The 14,535-nt window shown below is 45.1% G+C and overlaps 1 long non-coding RNA gene across 1 annotated transcript in view; it reads left to right on the forward strand.

Moving 5' to 3' along the window:
• Nucleotides 1-14,535, forward strand: part of LOC125332212 — a 65,035-nt gene that overhangs the window by 17,009 nt on the left and 33,491 nt on the right. The gene's annotated exons all lie outside the window — the stretch shown is intronic.

Genomic DNA, 14,535 nt, shown 5'->3' on the forward strand with positions numbered 1-14,535 from the left:
AACCACAGAAAATGTGGGTTTTCTTCCCTGTTTGATTGCAAATTACAATTTTTCTTCAGTTCTAGGCGTTCTTGTTCTTCAGTTACATGAGCACCTCCTGCCACTGGAACTTGACTGCTCAATGTACCCTGGATTAGCTTAGGTTACTGCTTCCCTTCTGAGTTGTTTGTGTGCTGTTCCCTTGTCTTTGCTGTTGGGCAAATGCTAAAAATAAGGATTCGCTTATCTAATTTGTATGGATCTTTACCATGTATGTGATTTCACTGTCTCCCTTCCCCTCGAGCAGTGGGCAGATTTTCCAGGCCTTCTGACTCTGGACTCTGCATTCATTGCTGTCATAAGTCCCAGGATTTTTCCTTTCAGTGCTGACATGTCAAAATAAGACACCCCAAATTTTTCCATAGGGAATACTTAGAGTTTACAGTTTCTGCTTGTTCTGATTGAGCTCTGCACCTACTAACACTGTTCTGATTATATTTGTTCCGTGTGCTGGAAATCTAATTAACACCCCACAAAATTTTTTACAGTAATCATGCCTAAAAATGTGCTTATATCTATGAAGTGATTTTTTTTGTATTTCTTTGGACTAGATGGGTAAGTGTTACTTGGTGCCAGCCGAATAACTTGTGTGACAGAAGAAGGATCAGGGTAAGCTCCCCTGTGCTGACAGCCCCTGTGCTAAAAGCCTTGCTAGAGATGCCATCCCAGAGAAAGATCAGGTTATTCTGTCTTCAAGCCTGTCCTGTCACTGCCCATTCCACCAAAACAGCTCAATATAAGTTCCTGTTCAGCAACTGCAACATTGCTTTTTGCTTTTTGGAAAAGCGACTGCAGTACAGAGGTCACCAAATAGGCTTTTTCTGGTCCAGTTTGGATTTAATCAGAATAGGCACAAATTTCAATTATGTCTCTCATGAATCAGTGGGGTTTTAAAAGGTCACCTCGGGATGGCACTTTGGGATACAGAGGTGGTTATTTAAAGTTACACAGACACAGTTCAGTCTGTACCCTTGCAGATACCCCAAATACACAGCCAGTTTAATTCAATGTCTGATGCAAAATCCAGTGTTTGCAATGCTGAGTGTGTGTCTTAGGAGAGCCTTATCTGTATATCCCTTATGAACTCTGATCAGGAAAAAAGTTGCACAGCCTTAGAAGCTTAGGAACGGTAGGGAGCATTTAAAATGCACCCTCTCTTCTTTCTGCAGGCATCATTCTTTTTTGGATTTGAACTGAGGAAATGATATTGAAAACCCCCAGAGCAGTAAGTTCTGTTTTGACAGCTTGGAAGTCCTTTGTATGAGGTCTCCAGCTGTGGAACTGTTTTCCCACCGAGCAAACACAGCAGAGCAAGGACAGTGATCAGGTGGCAGTGCTGGCTTGCAGGGGCACAGGGCTGTGATGGTCAGGGAGGGCTGGGATTCTTGTGAATATAATAAAATCAGCTGTGAGACCAGTCAAAATAAATAAATTTTAAGAAGGGCTGCACAAGAGAAATAAACAAACTATGATGTGGAGGAGAAGGTAAGCAGGGCTGAGGGAGGATCCTGGAGGCCCCCAGCCTCAGCCCAGGGAGCGTGTGAAGGGCAGGGATACTGCAGATATTCTGGGGTTTTTAGAGTTCTACACTTAAGTGACTAAAAAAGCATGTGTGGACCTATTTACTTCCATGATTACATCCTCTCCTGGTTGGGATTTTGCCTGTGGAGGACCAGAGCTGGCACTGAGTTTGGATATGAAGCTTTTGCTCAGCAAATGCATCAGAGATATCATTAACACCAACACCGACACATGTCTGGGGCCTACCTGGGCCAAAAGCATTTTAAGAGCACAGGAGAGACTCAGTTTAGCACCCAGTTTGGTGATCAGCTAGCAAAACTGTTATTTTGAGAGCAGCTCTTTAGCCAGATTCTGACCCCAGCCACACCAGTATGGATACACAGGCACTTCCAAGGCTCTGAATCTGTCTGAAAACAGAGTTTGGTCCTTCTCTGCAATCTCAGTTTTATTCTAGGACAGGTCAGATTCCCTGAGGGAATAATGAAACTTCTCAGACATCTGGCACATCTTCTCTCTGACCATGATACAGGGGTAAAACAGGTCAGAGTAGTTTAGGGCTGATTTTGAATCTATGAGATAGAACACACTGGAGTTTTTCTGATGCGGGAGACTGAATCCTAGGGACAGAGAGATCAGTTATTACAGGGAAGATGTAGAGAGAGGAAACAAAGCTCTAAAAAAAGAAATTCAGGAGATTCTAAGGCTGCAAAACCAGAGAAGATTAAATAAATGGACTACTTTAAAGTAATTCAGTACAGTGTTTACTGCTCTTTACAAATGCTTGAAAGGCAGTACAACTCTGATAAAACTGTAAGTACAGTATATAGTGTATATGCCATGTGTCCAGCACATACCTTACACCTATCTTCTGGACACATCAGTGTTCTAAAACACAAGAATAACCAAAGAAAAGTTTAAAAAGTTAAACCTGAGGACCAGGTCAATGTCAATAACATTTGGAGTTGTCTTGTAGTGTTTAAGAGGTAGATAAATCACTATTCTTAACAACACGAGGTTTTCTCTTTAAATAGAGAATTAAATCCTGATTCCAGGAAATCTAGTAGTAACTTTTAGAGCCATCTGAAATTATCGATAGCTTGCAAATAACTTCTGAAGGTATGTCTAAAGGAAGAGTTTAGCCTATTCTCATGACAAACCCAGATATTTAAAAAAAATCTGTTTAATGAAAAAGTACAAGAAAAATAACAAGTAGCTGGAATTAGGTCAAGGTCTACAACAGAATATTTAATTTGGCTTCAATGAAGGGGCTTGGATTTATCATTTGTTGTTAATCTAGGCACTCTGCTTGTCCTCATTTATCTTCCCTTCAAAGCTTCTGAGAAGAGCTACAGAAATGCATTCAGCACATTGTGAAAACAGTCTATGCTCACAGCTAGTAATGAAGAAATAATGTAATTAATTGCTGTTATGTAATGGCACTTGGCGAATTAATGTGCATTGCTCCACAGTAAATAAAGCCAGGCGCTATTTCTGGTACACTGCTTAGAAATAGCTTGACCAAAGACCTGGAGCATCCAGGCATTTGGCCGATGGGTTTTTACACAGAAAACATTGCCATCAGCGGCTGTTGGTAGAAGATCTTGTGAGGAAGACTCTGGAGATGAAGAGCCTGTGTGTGCCCAGCTGGCCCTGGCACACCCTGCAGCTCCTGAGCCCCTGCCAGCTCTGCCAAGCTGGCAGGGCCATTCCAGTAATCCCAGCAGCTGCTGGGATGCAGTGGCGTGTCTGAAATGAGGCCCCCAGAGCACAGGGACCCAGCGAGTACAAAATCCCCCTTTCCAGGGAGTTCCCAGGCAGGGCCACGGTGCTCCTGTGTGTGGATCCTGGGAGCTGTCCTTTAGGAGTTCAGAACTTGGGATTTTTTTCCTGTGCACTCCTTTCCTCCACATGAGAGAATTTCACCACAGCTGCAGTCCATGAGACACAGTCTGTGAGTCTGGAGTGTCCCTGAGCTCACACGCACCCAGAGAGGCACCCAGAGCCCCAGGGGCTGGGGAGGGAGGCCCTGGGAGTGCTCACTCCCAGAGCTGTGTGGGATAATCGGGAATGCTGCCAGGCTCCCCTGACTCAGACAGGGAACCTACGTGGGGGAACTCAGAGCCAACAGCTCAGAAGCGAGGCACAAGCTGTGGGTGTCCTCACTGGCCCCTGGACATCCCTTGGAGATCCTGCACGAGCAGAGCCTGGTGACAGGAGCCACCCTTTGCTTGTTATCATCCCCATCTTTGTCCTAAAATCTAAACCAAAATTAATCCTTCTGGTTTTGTAAATGGGTCAACAAACCAACATCTCTCTCTTGTAATGACTAAAAGATTCAGGTAACCTCCTTGTCTTGGTTTGAGGAATTTTATAGTAGATTAAATTATTTGTTGCTATTACTACACACATGCATCACAACCTGAATATATTGAAGTATTTTGAGGGGATGGATTTTATTTTTTTTAATTAAAACTCTTACAACCTTCCCAAAATACTATTTTAAAATTTTTCATCTCCCCATTTACACTGATTTTTAAATTCCTTCTTCCTTTCCCATTTGTATAAGAAATCCCAAATAACAAATTTAAACTGCTATTTATAAAACGCAATGGTTGAGTTGGGGCTTTAGCTGATTATGAACTAAAATTTACCCAGTTTCGAATCTACACTTTTAACCAGTAATTGTTTCTTTGCTGCTAATCCTATTGTGAACAGAAAACCATCTGCACTGGCAAGAAAAGCAGCTGGGGAAATCTGATCTTACACTGGGGATCCACTGACTTGTGATGTGGTATCTGAATATTTGCTTTTCACTGCTCGCTTCTTTATGCTGATAACTCCTTCCCTTTGGGATGCTTGGACTGAAGCTGCTCACCAGGAACTGCCTGGAACAGCTTATGAAGCCACGATACCGGAATGCTGACTGGCATCCGAGCACAGGGGTTCGGTGCCAGGAGCCCCCCGTGGCTGAGGGGGATGGCACCCACGGTGGATCCAGGTGGATCCAGGTGGAGGGATGGGGATGGGGATGGGGATGGGATGGGGATGGGGATGGGGATGGGGATGGGGATGGGATGGGGATAGGGATGGGATGGGATGGGGATGGGATGGGGATAGGGATGGGATGGGATGGGGATAGGGATGGGGATAGGGATGGGATGGGGATGGGATGGGGATGGGGATGGGATGGGATGGGGATGGGGATGGGGATGGGGATGGGGATGGGGATGGGATGGGGATGGGGATGGGGATGGGATGGGGATGGGGATGGGGATGGGGATGGGGATGGGATGGGGATAGGGATGGGATGGGATGGGGATGGGATGGGGATAGGGATGGGATGGGATGGGGATGGGATGGGGATAGGGATGGGATGGGGATGGGATGGGGATGGGGATGGGATGGGATGGGGATGGGGATGGGGATGGGGATGGGGATGGGGATGGGATGGGGATGGGATGGGGATGGGATGGGGATAGGGATGGGATGGGATGGGGATGGGATGGGGATAGGGATGGGATGGGGATGGGATGGGGATGGGATGGGGATAGGGATGGGATGGGGATGGGATGGGGATAGGGATGGGATGGGATGGGGATGGGATGGGGATGGGGATGGGGATAGGGATGGGGATAGGGATGGGATGGGGATGGGATGGGGATGGGATGGGGATGGGGATGGGATGGGGATGGGATGGGGATGGGATGGGGATGGGATGGGGATGGGGATGGGATGGGGATGGGATGGGGATGGGGATGGGATGGGGATGGGATGGGGATGGGATGGGGATGGGGATGGGGATGGGGATGGGATGGGGATGGGGATGGGGATGGGGATGGGGATGGGGATGGGATGGGGATGGGGATGGGGATGGGGATGGGATGGGGATGGGATGGGGATGGGATGGGGATGGGATGGGGATAGGGATGGGATGGGATGGGGATGGGATGGGGATGGGGATGGGATGGGGATGGGATGGGGATGGGATGGGATGGGATGGGGATGGGGATGGGGATGGGATGGGGATGGGGATGGGGATGGGGATGGGGATGGGATGGGGATGGGGATGGGGATGGGGATGGGGATGGGGATGGGATGGGGATGGGATGGGGATGGGATGGGGATAGGGATGGGATGGGATGGGGATGGGATGGGGATGGGGATGGGGATGGGGATGGGGATGGGGATGGGGATGGGATGGGGATGGGATGGGGATAGGGATGGGATGGGGATAGGGATGGGATGGGGATGGGGATGGGATGGGATGGGGATGGGGATGGGGATGGGATGGGGATGGGATGGGAATGGGGATGGGGATGGGATGGGATGGGGATGGGGATGGGGATGGGATGGGGATGGGGATGGGGATGGGATGGGGATGGGATGGGAATGGGGATGGGAATGGGAATGGGAATGGGGATGGAATGGGGATGGAATGGGGATGGGATGGGGATGGGATGGGGATGGGGATGGGGATGGGATGGGGATGGGGATGGGATGGGGATGGGGATGGGATGGGGATGGGGATGGGGATGGGGATGGGATGGGGATGGGGCCCCTGGGGGCGGTGGCCAGGCAGGGGGTGGCTGTGTGACCAGGGCACCCAAATGTTCAAATCCTCCCTGGCCCTGTGCCCCTGCCAGGGAGCTGCTGCAGGCTGTGGTGATTCCTCGTCCATGGAAGGGTTTCAGCAAGGAGGAGGGAGGGAAGCAAAGGGAAGGATGGAAGCAGCCCTTGGCATGCAGCCTGCCTCTGTTTTTCCGCAGTTCTGGTGCCTTTTCTGGGAGTGACAGGGAGCCCTGGCCAGCTGGAAGGGAACCTTACAGCTTCCTTTTCAAAGCCTTCCCAATTCAGCTTTCCCTTTAAATGAGTGCTTGGCCGAAGGACAGGAGGAAGAGAAAGAGCAAGGGCAGTTTTCCTACTCAGGGTTTGCTAACAGTATCGTCTGTGGGACTGATCTCCCCTACACAAAAAGGGTTTGCTCAGGCCAGTCGATCGCCCAGTTTTAGAGACATGCCTCACTTGGTAACTCTAAACACAGATGCAGAATTTCCTTAATCTTTGAGGATTTTTTCCTAAACTTGAATGAAGAAGCAAACCCAGATCTTTGCTCTGTAGCTGTGGTGCTAAGACTTGTATGTAAACGTTTGAAAGCACAAAATGTACAGACTTTGGGGGTTTTTTTGCATTTAAATTTTCATTTTTCATTTAAATATCATGCAAGTTAAAGGCAATTATATCAATATCAAATATGTAAATATGTAAATATGTCAATGATCTATCTTGACAATTGCTTGCAGAGGCAGTTCTTGTGGCCACAGGAAGACTTTGCTTCAATAACCAAAGTAATTCTGCCCCTCTGGTGCCTTGCACACAATATTTATATAACTGTTTTTCCTCTGAGGCATTTTTGGAATATTCCCCACAGCAGTGTCTCCTTCTCATGGCTTCTTCAGGTAAATTCCAAACTAAAAAGCTCTGGCTTGAACAGAGGTTCATAGTTGTTAAGTGATGTGGAATCAATACTTTGTCTGAGGTTGTGTTTCAAAGTGATTTTGTTTTGGTTTGTTTTTTTGCAAAAAGATTACTTTGATCTGTTGAGGATGTGCTGGTTTTGGGAATGTGTGATGAGGGCTCAGTCTTTATTCCTGTGGTATTTTTATTCACATTGTACCTCTTGGGACCTCAGCTATAATCCAGGATTCCCTCTGTGCCAGGCACAGAATGAAAACACACTGCCAGCCACAAAGCACAAGGTATTTTAGTGACTTTGCTCTTTAACTTTACTGGATTCCTATTTGTTCCTGGTTTTGTACATTTTTACTCTTTCTTCTTCTGCTTTGCTTACTAAATATGGGCTTTTTACTAATCTTTTTATCCAAGAATTCCTGAAGTCTAATTCCATGTGTGATACTCACTCTGTACAGGCAGAACTACTGACTTATCCCTGTCAGTCCAGGGAACTGTGTCACCATTCAGAACCTGTGCATTGTCACCTCATTACGTGACAGAAGTGAAGGGCGCCCTTGGAATAGGCTGTGACCACCTGAAACACCTGGGCATTTGTTTTTAACATCATTTTAAGATGATCTCCTGCACTGCACATTCGGCACATCAGCTGTGCTGGCACGGTGGGAGGAGTGATGTGGATGCAGCTAAGAACAGGAACTGTTTAAATTGGCGGGTTTTGCAAGAAAACAGCGTGAGGAGCCCAAGCAGGGTGTGTGGGCCCTCTCTGGATGCCTAAAACACTTTGCCTAGTAAGGCAAGCAGTGATGGGGAGCAGCCAAAAGGTGGGGTGTCTGGCTGCCAGGGAGACTGCAGGAAAAAGGCAAAGTTCCAGTTTATGTGGAAAAGTTCCTTTTCCCAAAGACTGAAAATGCTGTTGTTGCTAATCTTGTTCAGTTCTTGTCTGTGAATGCTTGCTCTGCTCAAGAAAAGGGAGATATTTGGAAATCTTTTCTTTCAGTAACAATGTGATTTTATTGAAGTCTGAAATGGCTGTGAATCTACAGCATTAGGATGCACATAATGAATGTAATTTTTATCATTGAAATAAATAGTGAATGCTCTTTGTCTCTAAATGACACATGTGTAGAATATTCTCCTTTCCAGGCACTGGTTGTACAGATAGGATGGAAATAAATGTACCTTGTATTTGAAAGACAATATTAGAGTAAGGAGTAATGCAGATAACCAAAAAAGATCTCAAAGTGAAACAAATATTCTCATTCTCACTCTCACTCAGAAACATTGATGTAACTTGGCTGTCTAAATATTCACTTCCTGTAGTTGATGGGTTTTAAGTGAGTTTTAAAAGGCTGAAACTTGATATGAATCTGTATTACTTGGGAGGGAAATGCCACAGGAAGAGCTGAGTGTGTACTTGGAGACTCTGCAGTGGGAGTGTGTCCTGACTAGACACCAGAAAATCCACATGGCAGATAGATCAAGACAGGGGATGAGCTGGTGCTGAAAAAGCCAAGTTCTAACTGCAAGGTCTCCCTCCTGTGCTTGTGGAATGGAGCTCATCTCCTGTCCTTCCCCTATTCCCCTGCTCTCTGTTTGCCTGGAACCTGCTGGGCAGGTGTGAGCCACAGCGGGGGAGGCCAAAAGGCACCAGTTTATAAACAAATCCTCCTCTCCTCATCTCATCTCATCTCATCTCATCTCATCTCATCTCAATCATCTCATCTCTTTGCACCATCTCCCACATCTCCCACAACCTTCACTGCGATCCCCCAGATCCTTCCTGTTTTTCCGAGGATTTTCTGCTGCCCTTCACCAGCTTTTCATGGCATTGCAGCCAGAGTGTCCCAGCTGCCTGTCCTGGGCTGAGTGACACACAGAGCGCTCTGCAGCTGATCTGGAGCTGTGTACAGAGTGACTGCACACTCTGCTGCCCAGGGGTTGCTTGGGGTTTTTATTCTCTTGGGCAAGGGCCTCATAAATTTAACTGATTGATAGTATTAGATTCTGCAATTTATGTGAAATTGTTCACCAGGTTCAAAATATGTTTTGAGACTGAGATGCACAAGTGATTATACATAAATATGTAACCGCACTGACACCTAAACTTCAGCTCTATAAGAAAGCAGTCTACAAGTAACTCAGAAGCAGCTCTTTCATTTTACCTCAGAGCAAGACCTGATGTGATGTGGGGGTTCTACAGGCCAAGTTAAATACTAGTACTAGTATTGGAAGTAGTAGAAGTATTGTTAGATTTGTTTCCCATGCAAATGCCTCAACAGAGAATGTAAACCTTGTTGGGTTCCCAACTGCACAGCCAAACAAGGAATCTTTGATCTAAGTAGGTGACCAGCCAAAAGGTCAGGGTGAATTACACTTGAATTACCTGACTTCTCACTTTAGCTCAGGTGCCGAGGCTGCCAGTGGAGTTGAAAATGCATTTTCTTATCACAGATTTCTAGTAGGCCAACTAGTCCTATCTGTGCAAAATGGGAACTTGAAAATGTTCATTTTTTTAGGCACATATGGAATGGAAATATGTATCCATGGGTAGATCTGGGAGTATATTCTAACTTCCCAGTAGGATGCTAGTGGATCATTGCTGGTTTACTGAGCAGATTGCTAACAGAAATTTGTCAATAGAAATGCATTTGTACGTCAGTTGAAAAGATCAATATGGTACTCACCAAAGTCTTTTTCAGTTCCAGAGCAAACATTTGCCTTATTTAAGGTGTTGCACCATCCTGGGGATGGAAAAAGTTTAAAAATATGCTTCATGTTTACATTCCTTGTGTATAGTGGCTCTATTCTTGTTTCTGGTTTGTTTATTTAATCACTCATTGCTCATTTTTTAAGCTACTTTTAGACTGGAAACTTGTCTCATTTGGCCCCTTTTGAGCTGGTGTTATTTCTGGGTCTGGTTAAGGATTGCACATTTCCAGTATGAAAGCAGGAATTCTGCACGGGAGGTTGAGAGGAGTTGTCAGAACCATCAGCACATCTCCGTGAGCGTCTGACACTCGAACTGCCAGGATTTAGATTTTAAGAAATGCAATTTCAGCTCACCTAACTGCTCACTGCCTGAATGCTGAAGTAATTCTGGCAGAATATGCTTCTGGACTGCTAAAAATAGGAAGCTCACCTTAATGACTTCAGTAGAATGCTGATGTCCTGGAGACACACTGGTGAGGCAGCTGGGGCAACTTCTGTTGCATTTGGGTACAGAACACCTGGCTGCCCAAAGCAAATGCCCTAGGGCTAATCAGTGTGCTTTTATTAATTAGAAAATATCGCCAGAATTATCAGCCAAGGCCCTGTAGTTCCATTTGTTACATTTTGTGTAGCAAGGAACTTGTTTTGGAGATGGCAAAGAACTGACTTGCTTCTTACCTGCTGTGAACCTCTTATCTGTCACTCAGGCTCCTTTATCTTTCATGCCAAACTAGAGGTTGTTGCTCATTGTCTACTTGTTTAATCCAAGCTGTGCATTTTAATAACAATGTCTGGTTTTTTAATGTGAAATTCGCAACTAATTGCAGCAATACCCTTGTGGATACTTCTGAAATGGCATTAGGTTCTCTTAGATTCTATCTAAACAAAACAGTATTCTCCAAAGGGCCCCCTCTAAGATATGGTTTTGCCAAGTATTGTGAAGAGACTTGGTTCAGCTCTAAGTATTACCATTGCAAGGAAATGAATACTCATAAGAAAAAGGCAATCCCTGAATATCTGTTAGGGGCAGTTTTACTCAGCTGCATCAAAACTGTAGATTAGTGATGATTTTGCTGGGAAATACATAATTTTCCTGGAACAAAATGTAAATCAAACTGTACTCCACCTGATTAGCTTCCTTAATCACCTGACATAGCATGTTCAGAATCCTGTGCCATGAAAAGATACCAGTATTTTCTCCTTTCTCCTGAACATTTCACTCAGACTTGGCAGAAATATGTGCAAGAAAAAAGCTAAAACTGTCTCTAGGTCATTAGGTTGTTTTTACAGAGTGAGGATCCCTGGATAAGGAGGGGGAGTGTCCCTCTTGCTCTGAATGCTCTGCATTTAAATTAAACTTGGTCCTTTTCTCAGCAAGCAAGATGAAAATTCCATCAGTTTTCCCTTCAAACTTCTGTCTGCTTTGTAGAATCTTTTCATACAAGGTGCTAGTTCCTCCTAACCCCAGAAAAGCTCATTAGATTAAGTTAAAAGAGTTCCTACCTAGTCACTTATTTCAGCAATTTTTGTCTGGAAACTTCTTGGGACAGAGCAGCCCCTCAAGCTTCCACAGGTTTACAAAATTAGCTTCCACAGTATTTCTACCTGATTCCAATAATCTTTTTTTTCTAGATGGGATTTTTTTTGGTTCCAAAAGTGACCGAAAATTCTTCTTTTCACTTTATATGGTTTTTTGTGGTTTTCAGTTTTATTTCTGTGCAGGGCTCAGTACCAAACCCAAATGGAAAGTAGTGTACTGCATGTCCCTGGTGCACTTCCACTGTCTCCCTACCCTATGACCTGCTGCATTTCAGTTGTATTTCCAGTTAAAATTTACTGAAAAATAGGTTCAGACATACAGGTAGTGGATTTAATTATTTTCCAAGTTCAAAACTCTCAAATCGGCCTCAATTATAAGAAAGCTTTTCCCCCTTATCACAAGACAAAGGAAATTCCCTCATACGAAATTCCCTTCCTTGTTACAAAGGTACACAAACACTCTCCTAAACCACTCAGGGAGGGTATTTATGTCATATGAATTATAAATTAGAAGTCTTCATTCTCAAAAGCAGTCTCAGCTGGCTGGCTGTACCTCAGTTTCCAAGGAGCATCGTTCAAATGTGAACCCAGTGCAACTGAGCTGAACTTTCACTCTACTGGCCCAAAGTGCCTCTGTAAGCACAGGCTGCACTTCTTGAAAGTCATTCCCTTCAGGCAGTCAAACCAACTTTTCTGCTGAGAACTTTGAGAAATTTCTGCAGGAACCTGTTGATCACGTTCAACTTTAGGATTAGATAATGAGGAGATGCTTAACTGCTACCAGGGACAAAATGGGTGTTTGAATTCTTGCTGCTTGACTCCAGAGAGTTCTCACTGTGACTTCCTCTTTCACTGTGAATATGTGGTTGCTGGTGTCTGGCACAGAAACAGTTTCACTCTGAGCAGTCATTCAGTGCATTTCCTACCTTGGACTAGTGAGGAGGAATGTTCTTATTTGATTAACAGGTTGTAGGTGCCAGTATACTTTTAGTGGATACAAGAGGAGAGATTGACAGGTACAGAATACAAGGAAACAAAACAATTCGCAGAACCATGGAATCAGATGGGTTGGAAGGGACCCACAAGGATCATTGAGTGCAGCTCCTGGCCCTTCACAGGACACTCCAAGAGTCACACCCCGTGTTGTTCAGAGTGTGAGGGAACAGAAAGACTGGCACAGAAACCAGTTCAGCTCTTCTCTTCATGGCAGCAAGTGTGTGACACTCTCTGATTGTTATCCTCATGGAACAGGGGTAGTTTTGCTGGCTCAGGAACCTCTCCCCTTTGAAAAGCTGGGTTCCTGTACATGTAGCTGAAAAACCAACCTCTCATACACCGGAGCTTGTTTAGAGGTACGTGCTAGAGCTGTTTCAGAAAGAGGTACACTTACTTTTTATCACGGTATCCCACAGTGGTAGGGAGGAGAAGAGAGATCCAGCAGGCAGGAATTGTGCAGTAAGACTCCTTTATTTAATTATTTTACAACTTTTTTATAGACTTTTTTCTTCATAGTCTAATTGGTCAAAGGATCAGCCACCCCTTGGGGTGGTTGACTAAAATCCTAAAACATCCATTGTCAAAGTATTTTTCTACTGTACTATAAACAAATCTTTGCAAGGTCACAGGTGTTCATAGCTTATAGAACTCTACTAATATCTTCTGTGAGGGAGAAAAATATCTCACGGGACTGGAAAGAAGCAAGAAAAATTCTTGCTAGCAGCACATTGTATCCAGACCTTTTCCCACCAAAACACAAGTTTTCCTTGGACCCAGAGACCCCAGGGATCTTTGGTACCTGTCACATCAACACCACCAAAGTGACATTTTGTTAAAAGCACTCCTGTGAGTTTGGAGGAAAATTCCTCCTTTCTCCCCACTCAGGTGTGCAGATACAGTCAAACAGCTGCCAAGCAACTGGTTTGGTTTGTCCTGGGAAGTCACCATCCCTCAGCTGACCTGCACCATGACTACCCCAAACCACCCTGCAAAGGGGACAGTTTAAGTTTAAGCTGGCTGGCTTTTCTCTGCAGTCAGGACACACATAAACTGCGTTTGTGTTGTTCCAGGTGACAGGAGGAGTCTTTGGAGACAAAGCAGGAACAAACCTGTCTGGCACCAACTGAGGGTTCGGTTGCACAGGAGATTCCTTGGCCACTTAAACCTTTGGATCAGCGCATAAGCTAAGAAAATTCACATTTTCATGCTTTCAGTGGTTTTCTTGTTGATGCTTTAGAGCTCTGGAGAACAGTGCAGAACAACAGTGCTTCTTACTGAATTTCATTACTGAAGGATGGGATACGAAAGGAGCTTTCCTTTCTTAGGATGCTTATCCGTTGTCTGGCACTCCATGGGTACAGCTTAGGAGTAACCAGGGAGATATTTAGTGTACAGTTTAGCTTACAGATCACTTTGCTTATCAGATAAAACCAATGGGTCATTTCATTGCAATATTGAGTAAACGTTATTGGATTCATACCGTTTATAAACCAATAAATCTCATAAGCTCTAATAACCAGTTCTGTTGATTTCCTTTGAGGTCCATAAATTCACAAAGTTGCTAAAAAGCTTCCCAGTCAGATCTGTAGCTCTCCAATGTAGTTCTTTATTAAAGCAAATATCCTAATTTCCCACTCGCACTGCACTATGGAGATAACGAGCAGAAGAGTACTTTCTCAGCTTTAGTTGATGGTAGTTGGTAGTTGATAACTAGGAGCAAGAAGCAAGGGTAGGAAAGAGAAATTCCTGTTCGAAGAGACAGGGATGAAAACCTTTTTAGCAGTAATGGTTGTTTAAGAGCACAGTCTGTCGTGTTCTGTGACCAAATCAGGGACAATGTGATCAGGATGCTCCATTGTACTGCCACACACAGCAATGCTACTTTTCTCCTCAGGGGCACAAGGCTATTTTCCAATAGTAGGTATCTTATGTGGGAAAAAGGGGAATAAATTCTGCCTAATTAGGCTGCCATGGAGACCACGTCTCCTTTGATCCTGTCTTGAGTAAATACACTGAATAGGAAGAGTACAAGATCAAATTGGCTCTTTGCATTCAGCTCTGGGACACCAACAAAAGGACATGGAGCTGCTGGAGAGAGTCCAGAAGAGGCCACAAAGATGCTCCAAGGGCTGGAGCCACTCTGCTCTGGAGCCAGGCTGGGAGAGCAGAGAGTGCTCACCTGGAGGATCGAAGGATCCAGGGAGACCTCAGAGCCCCTTCCAGGGCCTAAAGGGGCTCCAGGAGAGCTGGAGAGGGACT

The sequence above is a fragment of the Corvus hawaiiensis genome, chromosome 12, assembly GCF_020740725.1.
Source record: "Corvus hawaiiensis isolate bCorHaw1 chromosome 12, bCorHaw1.pri.cur, whole genome shotgun sequence".
NCBI classification, from domain to species: Eukaryota; Metazoa; Chordata; class Aves; order Passeriformes; family Corvidae; genus Corvus; species Corvus hawaiiensis.